At 45.0% G+C, this 9,259-nt stretch overlaps 1 non-coding gene across 1 annotated transcript; it reads left to right on the forward strand.

Moving 5' to 3' along the window:
• Nucleotides 1-252: 252 nt before the first annotated feature.
• On the forward strand, nt 253-334 carry trnal-aag (transfer RNA leucine (anticodon AAG)). Its single transcript has one exon. It is a non-coding gene; the product is annotated as a tRNA-Leu (tRNA).
• The last annotated feature ends 8,925 nt before the right edge of the window (nt 335-9,259 follow it).

Below are 9,259 nucleotides of genomic sequence, written 5' to 3' on the forward strand. Positions count from 1 at the left end.
CTGTAGCCTAAATGTGAATCTTTTTATACCTGTCTCATATTCAAGCAGGCAAAACAAAGTGTGAAGTTGCTTGACAGTTGGAGTTTATGGTTTCAGAATTTAATTAATTAATGCAACTGAATTGACAATATCATTTATTTTGTATGAATATCAAATCATAAAAATATAATTATATTTCTAGTGCATGGTAAACTAAATATAATAATATTGCTATGTAGGATACCATACGTTCCCGTGCACTTGTCGACGTACGATAGCGTGGCCGAGCGGTCTAAGGCGCTGGATTAAGGCTCCAGTCTCTTCGGGGGCGTGGGTTCGAATCCCACCGCTGTCAGGTAAACTTTTAACGGAACTTTAGTTCAGTGATTATTGCCACGTAAATCACTCCAAACAGGGAGATACATTTCCAAGTAGATATGCTGTAATGCATAGATCTATCCTTAGTAGAAAAAGTTGCATGGAGTGACGGTCAAATTAAACATGATTTCCGAATATCCGCTGTAGGGTACACTCGGAAGACAAAATGTATTACCACTAGGTCGCACTGTTGCGTCACTAATTGCCTTTTCGGATACTTCTGGCTTGTCTGCGTTTACTTCAATGACATTTCCACACTTCCAAATTCACAAAATGTTCTCCTAAACTATTGGTTTACATTTCCCCCAATTAAGAGCAGGCCATTATGCCTAGCCTGTTTTCACCCCAGAGAGAGTAATATTTACTGTTCACCTTTTATTGTTTATTTCACTTTTCTTTATCGATTTCACTTTGCTTTGGCAATGTAAACATTTCTTTCCCATGCCAATAGAGTGAGAGCCTGAGTCTGAAAAACTGTCTGAGTGGTTGAACATATGGAATTCAAGGTATAAAATGATCTCTATAAGAACGTAGTGTACAGCAGACTCTATGCTTTTTTCCATAAGCTCCATCATTCTTGAAATAACAGAAAGAGAGAGACCAGAGACCAGGGATAGAGAGAGACCAGAGTGAGAGAAAAAGACTATGTGTAAGAATAGAGGGTATAGAGAGAGGGGGGTCTGTGGCCTTTGGCACATCTGTGTGAGACAAAGAGAGATCAGAGAGAGAGAGATAGCGAGAGATAGACTGTATATAAGTGTGTAAGAAGAGAGGGTATAGAGAGAGGGGTCTGTGGCCTTTGGCACATCTGTGTGAGACAAAGAGAGATCAGAGAGAGAGAGATAGCGAGAGATAGACTGTGTAAGAAGAGAAAGTGTGTAAGAAGAGAGGGTATAGAGAGAGCAGGGGAAGTTTGTACGTGTTTGAGAGAGAGAATATATTAAGGAGAGGGTGAGAGAGAGAGAGAGAGAGAGAGAGAGAGAGAGAGAGAGAGAGAGAGAGAGAGAGAGAGAGAGAGAGCAAGAGAGAGAGAGAGAGAGAGAGAGAGAGAGAGAGAGAGAGAGAGCATCTGTACTAGAGAAAGAGCAGTGGAATCAGATGCAGGTGTAGAGGGAGGAGGGAGACCACTGGGCACACACTGGTTGAATCAACGTTGTTTTGACTTAATTTCAATTAAATTACGTTGAACCAACGTGGAATAGACGTTGAATTGACGTCTGTGCCCAGTGGGAGGTGCGTGGGGTGAAGATAGGTATGTGACATTTGAATGAGTAACACATGGGAAATGTTGCTGTCTAGCTAGGCTAGGGAGGCACATGCCTCACTCAGTAATGTGATACATATTTTGTGGTCCACTTTCAACTTTCAGACATGTAGCCTACACACAAACAGGTACACATGTAGGCTACAGGCATGCTTGCAGGCACACACACACTCGTGAAGGCATTATTATGATGATAATAATCACCACATAACCATGCAACTGGGGGTCACATAATTTTTTAACAGTAGGCTCTAACAGTGTAAGACATTTTTTGTAACAATTAAAACATAATTAGTGCCAAAATGTGTTTAATCTTAAAACCAAGAAAATCCATCCATGAAACATGGAATTTCCATAAAGTAGCCTAAACCACGAGTTCTTTAAAAAAAAGTAAACCTCAAACCACTTTGACCAACTGACTGGTCCAGCTACTCTGTGTAGGTCACAGGAGGTGGGTGGCACGTTAATGGGGAGGAAGGGGAGAATTCTGTGGTCTGATGAAACCAAGATTGAACTCTTTGGCCTGGATGCCAAGCGTCACATCTGGAGGAAACCTGGCACCATCCATACGGTGAAGCATGGTGGTGGCAGCATCATGCTGTGAGGATGTTTTTCAGCGACAGGAACTGGGAGACTAGTCAGGATCGAGGCAAAGATGAACGGAGCAAAGTACAGAGAGATCCATGATGAAAATCTGCTCCAGAGCGCTCAGGACCTCAGACTGGGGCGAAGGTTCACCTTCCAACAGGACAATGACTCTAAGCACACAGCCAACGCAGGAGTGGCTTCGGCACAAGTCTCTGAATGTCCTTTAGTGGCCCAGCCAGAGCCTGGACTTCAACCCGATCGAACATCTTTGGAGAGACCTGAAAATAGCTGTGCAGCGTCACTCCCCATCCAACCTGACAGAGCTTGAGAGGTGTGCCAAGCAGGTGTGCCAAGCTTATAGCGTCATACCCAAGAAGACTCGAGGCTGTAAACGGTGCCAAAGGTGATTCAACAAAGTACTGAGTAAATGGTCTGAATACTTATGTAAATGTGATATTAAAGTATTTTTTATATACATTTGAAAAAACTTCTAAAACCTGTTTTAGCTTTGACGTTATGGAGTATTGTGTGTAAATTGATTATTTTAGGAGAAGGCTGTAGCGTAACAAAATGTGGAAAAAGTCAAGGGGTCTGAAAACTTTCCGAATGCACAGTTCTTGCACTGGCTCTATGCACACTCACTGGACTCTACCCAAAAATTCTACACATACTACACTGACACTCTAACACCAGTGGAGGCTATAGCTCCTCCCACTATCCAACACACACATTCACACACACACACACACACATACTCACACACTGCATACGCTCACACACATAACAAACACAAACATATTGATGACACACACACACTCACACATAGACACACTGTAACGCCCTGGCCATAGAGAGGGGTTTTTTGTTCTTTATTTTGGTTAGGCCAGGGTGTTACATTGGGTGGGCGTTCTATGTTCTTTTTCTATGTTTTTGTATTTCATTGTTTTGGGCCGTGTGTGGCTCCCAATCAGGCACAGCTGAAGTTCGTTGTGGTTGATTGGGGAGTCACACATAAGTGCATGTTTTTCCGTTGGGGTTTTGTGGGTAATTGTTTCTGTTCAGTGTTTCACCTGACAGGACTGTTGGCTGTCAGTTTCTTATTTTGTATTTGTATAGTGTTCCATTTTATAATTAAATATGATGAACACTAACTCCGCTGCGTTTTGGTCCACTCTCTCTTCAGACAGCCCTTACAGAATTACCCACCAAACAAGGACCAAGCAGCGGAGGAGGGTGCAGCGCCAGGTGGAGCAAGGATCCTGGACCAGGGAGAGAAAGGACTGGACATGGGAGGACATCCTGGACGGCAAGGGATCCTACACTTGGGAAGAGATCCTGGTCGGAAGGGATCGCCTCCCATGGGAACAGGTAGAGGCACTCAGAAGAGTGGAGGCAGCAGGAAAGAAGGACCAACGGCAACGGTATGAGGGAACACGGATGGGAAGGAAGCCCAAGAGGCAGCCCCCCAAAATATTTTTGGGGGGGCACACGGGGAGTGTGACAGAGTCAGGTTGGAGACCTGAGCCAGCTCCCCGTGCTTACAGGAGGCAACGTAGTACTGGTCAGGCACCGTGTTACGCATTAAAGCGCACGGTGTCCCCAGTACGTGTGGAGAGCATGGTGCGTTACATCCCAGCTCCTAACATCTGCCGGGGGAGATTGGGCATCGAGCCAGGACGGGTTTTGCAGGCCGTGCACTCTAGACCTCCAGTGCGTCTTCAGGACCCGGTCTATCCTGTGCCTGCGCCCAGAACCAGGCCTCCTGCATGTCTCCCCATCCTGGTCAATCCTGTGCCTGCGCCCAGAACCAGGCCACCTGCATGTCTCCCCATCCTGGTCAGTCCTGTGCCTGCTCCACGGACCAGGCCTCCAGTGGGTCTCCCCATCCTGGTCAGTCCTGTGCCACCTCCCAGGACTAGGCCTCCAGTGGGTCTTGCCAGTCTGGTGCCGCCAGAGCCGCCCGCCAGTCAGGAGTCGCCAGAGCCGCCCGCCAGTCAGGAGCCGCCAGAGCCGCCCGCCAGTCAGGAGCCGTCAGAGCCGCCTGCTAGTCAGGAGCTGCCAGAGTGGCCCGTCTGCCCGGAGCTGCCAGAGTGGCCCGTCTGCCCGGAGCTGCCAGAGTGGCCCGTCTGCCCGGAGCTGCCAGAGTGGCCCGCCGTTCCGGATCTGCCAGAGTGGCCCGCCGTGCCGGATCTGCCAGAGTGGCCCGCCAGCCGGGCGCAGCCATCGCCGCCCGCCAGCCGGGCGCAGCCAGGGTCGTCAGCCAGCCGGGCGCAATCATCGCCACCCGCCAGCCGGGCGCAGCAAGGGACACCCGCCAGCCGGGCGCAGCCATCGCCGCCCGCCAGCCGGGCGCAACAAGGGTCGCCCGCCAGCCGGGCGAAGTCAGGGTCGCCCACCAGACCCTCGGCGCGGCCAGGTGCGCCACCTAAGAGGGCGACGCCAAGGGTGGGGCAGAGGCCACGTCCCACACCTGAGCCGCCGCCGTAAGAAGGCCCACCCAGACCCTCCCCTTCAGTGTCAGGTTTTGCGGCCGGAGTCAGCACCTTGGGGGGGGGGGGGGGGTCCTGTAACGCTCTGGCCATAGAGAGGGGTTTTTTGTTCTTAATTTTGGTTAGGCCAGGGTGTTACATTGGGTGGGCGTTCTGTTCTTTTTCTATGTTTTGTATTTCTTTGTTTTGGGCCGTGTGTGGCTCCCAATCAGGCACAGCTGAAGTTCGTTGTGGTTGATTGGGAGTCACACATAAGTGCATGTCTTTCCGTTGGGGTTTTGTGGGTAATTGTTTCTGTTCAGTGTTTCACCTGACAGGACTGTTGGCTGTCAGTTTCTTATTTTGTATTTGTATAGTGTTCCATTTTATAATTAAATATGATGAACACTAACTCCGCTGCGTTTTGGTCCACTCTCTCTTCAGACAGCCCTTACACACACTAACACTCTTCAGACATGCTGCTGCTACTCTTATCTATCCTGATTGTCTAGTCACTTTTACCCCTATTCATTTTAAATATTTTTTACTGTTTAACTCAGTATTTTTGGAAAAGGGCTTGTAAGCAAGTAAGCATTTCACGGTAAAGTCTAGACCTGTTGTATTCGGCACATGTAACAAATTAAACTTGATTTGATTTGACTGAGAGGTACAGTTGAAATCGGAAGTTTACATACACCTTAGCCAACTACATTTAAACTCAGTTTTTCACAATTCCTGACATTTAATCCTAGTAAAAATTCCCTGTCTTAGGTCAGTTAGGATCACCACTTTATTTTAAGAATATGAAATGGCAGAATAATAGTAGAGAGAATGATTTTTTTCAGCTTTTACTTCTTTCATCACATTCCCAGTGGGTCAGAAGTTTACATACACTCAATTAGTATTTGGTAGCATTGCCTTTAAATTGTTTAACTTGGGTCAAACGTTTTGGGTAGCCTTCCACAAGCTTCCCACAATAAGTTGGGTGAATTATGGTCCATTCCTTCCGACAGAGCTGGTGTAACTAAGTCAGGTTTGTAGGCCTCCTTGCTCACACACGCCTTTTAAGTTCTGCCCACAAACTTTCTACAGGATTGAGGTCAGGGCTTTGTGATGGCCACTCCAATACCTTGACTTTGGTGTCCTTAAGCCATTTTGCCACAACTTTGGAAGTATGCTTGGGGTCATTGTCCATTTGGAAGACCTCATTTGCGACCAAGCTTTAACTTCCTGACTGATGTCTTGAGATGTTGCTTCAATATATATCCACATAATTTTCCTACCTCATGATGCCATCTATTTTGTGAAGTGCACCAGTCCCTCCTGCAGCAAAGCACCCCCACAACTTGATGCTGCCACCCCAGTGCTTCACGGTTGGGATGGTGTTCTTTGGCTTGCAAGCCTCCCCCTTTTCCCTCCAAACATAACGATGGTCATTATGGCCAAACAGTTATATTTTTGTTTCATCAGACCAGAGGACATTTCTCCAAAATGTACGATCTTTGTCCCCATGTGCAGTTGCAAACCGTAGTCTGGCTTTTTAATGGTGGTTTTGGAGCAGTGGCTTCTTCCTTGCTGAGCGGCCTTTCAGGTTATGTCGATATAGGACTCATTTTACTCTGGATATAGATACTTTGTACCGGTTTCCTCCAGCATCTTCACAAGGTCCTTTGCTAGTGTTCTGGGATTGATTTGCACTTTTCGCACCAAAGAACGTTCATCTCTTGGAGACAGATTGCGTCTCCTTCCTGAACGGTATAACGGCTGCGTGGTCCCATGGTGTTTATACTTGCGTACTATTGTTTGTACAGATGAACGTGGTACCTTCAGGCATATGGAAATTGCTCCCAAGGATGAACCAGACTTGTGGAGGTCTACAGTTTTTTTCCTGAGGTCTTGGCTGATTTCTTTTGATTTTCCCATGATGTCAAGCAAAGAGGCACTGAGTTTGAAGGTAGGCCTTGAAATACATCCACAGGTACACCTCCAATTGATGCAAATGATGTCAATTAGCCTATCAGAAGCTTTTAAAGCCATGACATCATTTTCTGGAATTTGCCAAGCTGTTTAAAGGCACAGTCAACATTGTATATGTAAACTTCTGACCCACTGGAATTGTGATACAGTGAATTATAAGTGAAATAATCTGTCTGTAAAAAATTGTTGGAAAAATGACTTGTGTCATGCACAAAGTAGATGTCCTAACTGACTTGCCAAAACTATAGTTTGTTATCAAGACATTTGTGGAGTGGTTGAAAAACAAGGTTTAATGACTCCAACCTAAGTGTATGTAAACTTCCAACTTCAACTGTACATAAGACAGAAGGTTACTTAAGGAAAAAACAAATGGAGGGTGGTTGGTCAAGAAGGATGGGTGGATGGTTGTGTGTTCGAATCTCATCACGGGCAACTTTTCAAATATTTACATGTTTTGAAGTACTTTGCAACTACTTAGCATGTTAGCTAACCCTTCCCCTAACCCGATTTAGCTAAGCCTTCCCCTAACCCTAACCTTAACCTTTTAACCTCGCTCCAACCTTAACCCTAACCCCCAACCTTAACCCCTAGCCTAGCTAATGTTAGCATTAGCCAACTAGCCACCTAGCTAACATTAACACCAACAAATTGGAATTTGTAACGTATGATACAATGTGTTAGAAATTTGCTAAATGTATGTTTTCAAACTTCCTAACATATTGTACAAATTGCAATTCCTAACATAATGTACACATTGCAATTCATAACATAATAAATGGATGATGGACCAGGGTTTCCATTAGCCGGTAATAGCCGGCTTTTGTCCCCCAAAAAGTAATAGAAAAGCCGATAAATAATATTGGCATCAGCCAGTTCTCCGGAAGAAGAAGAAAAAATCCCATCGTGAAATAATGCTTTTTAGCCTATTCATTAATGGAAATACCAGTCGATGTAAATACATTTGACTAGTCATGCTTATTGGTCTATAGGGTAATTTGCATAATTTAGTGGAATTAAATTGCTGCATGTGTACAGTATATTCGTTATGTATATTATTATTTATCACACGTGTACAGCATACAGATACAGAGCCTTTGAGTGAAAAATCTGTCAGACATTGCAAGAGCTGCTCCTGCAGCATCTTGTGATGCTTCCAAGACAACTGGGAACTCTGAAAAATACGAGGTCAAATCATGATGTCAGGGATCTTCAGCTCAGAAAGTCGTAAAGTCGGAGCTTCCCGAGTTGGAATTCCGAGTTAGATGACCGTTCAAAAGATTTTTCCCAGTCGGCGCTCGTTATTTTCCCAGTTGTCTTGAATGCACTGAGGTCGGAGGTATGAGATATCCGTGGCATCAAACGGCAACAGAAGGCAGGCTTCATCACCGGGTCACACACCACTTTGCAATGAGCAGTACGCATTTTGAAAACATATACTTAATTGTTTGAAACCTGAAAGTTTTAATATACTGAACAAAAATATTAATGCAACATGCAACAATTTCTACAATTTTACTGAGTTACAGTTCATAATGAAATTTGTCAATTTAAATAAATTCATTAGGCCTTAATCTATGGATTTCACATGACTGGATGCCGGGCCCAGCCAATCAAAATTAGTTTTTTCCCACAAAATGGCTTTATTACAGACAGAAATACTTCTCAGTTTCATCAGCTGTCCAGGTGGCTGGTCTCAGATGATCCTGCAGGTGAAGAAGCCAGATGTGGAGGCCCTGGGCTTGCGTGGTTACACATGGTCTGCAGTTGTGAGGCCGGTTGGAGTTACTGACAAGTTCTCTAAAACGATGTTGGAGGCGGCTTATGGTAGAGCAATGGACATTAAATTATCTGGAAACAGCTCTGGTCGACATTCCTGCAGTCAGCATGCCAATTTCTTGCTCACTCAAAACTTGAGATATCTGTGGCATTTTGTTGTGTGACAAAACTGCACATTTTAGAGTTGCCTTTTATTATCCCCAGCACAAGGTGCACGTGTTTAATGATCATGCTGTTTAATCATGTTATTGATATGCCACACCTGTCAGGTGGATGGATTATCTTGCCAATGGAGAAACTCGCACTGACAGGGATGTAAACAAATTTGTGCACAAAATGTCAGAGAAATCCGCTTTTTGTCCATATGGAACATTTCTGGGATCTTTTATTTCAGCTCATGAATCATCATGGGACCAACACTTTACATGTTGCATTTATATTTTGGTTCAGGGTACCTATTATGTGGCATGTCTTACCTTGCTTTCAAGAGTAGCCTATTAGATCTCCTCTCTTTCAAAATTTCTAACGGATATAAAACCGGTCCCACACGCAGTGCCCTTTTGACAACTGCGTTGTCCGGCTAATTGCATTATGGAACGAACATTCATGCATAGCCTACTACCGTGTGCGTATTTCTGCGTTTATAATGAGAAGAAATAATAGATTATCAACATTTTAATGAAAACGTTCGGATCTGTTGCATGTTGTATGTAGCCTATTGGTTGTATGAATTTGGGCTCTATCTGTCCCACGTGTGTTTGGAATAGGCTATATCTTGCTTGACAAGCTGACCAATAGAATAGCTAACCTAAACGTTTCTACTATAGTA

Source organism: Salmo trutta, chromosome 8 (genome assembly GCF_901001165.1).
Source record: "Salmo trutta chromosome 8, fSalTru1.1, whole genome shotgun sequence".
NCBI classification, from domain to species: domain Eukaryota; kingdom Metazoa; phylum Chordata; class Actinopteri; order Salmoniformes; family Salmonidae; genus Salmo; species Salmo trutta.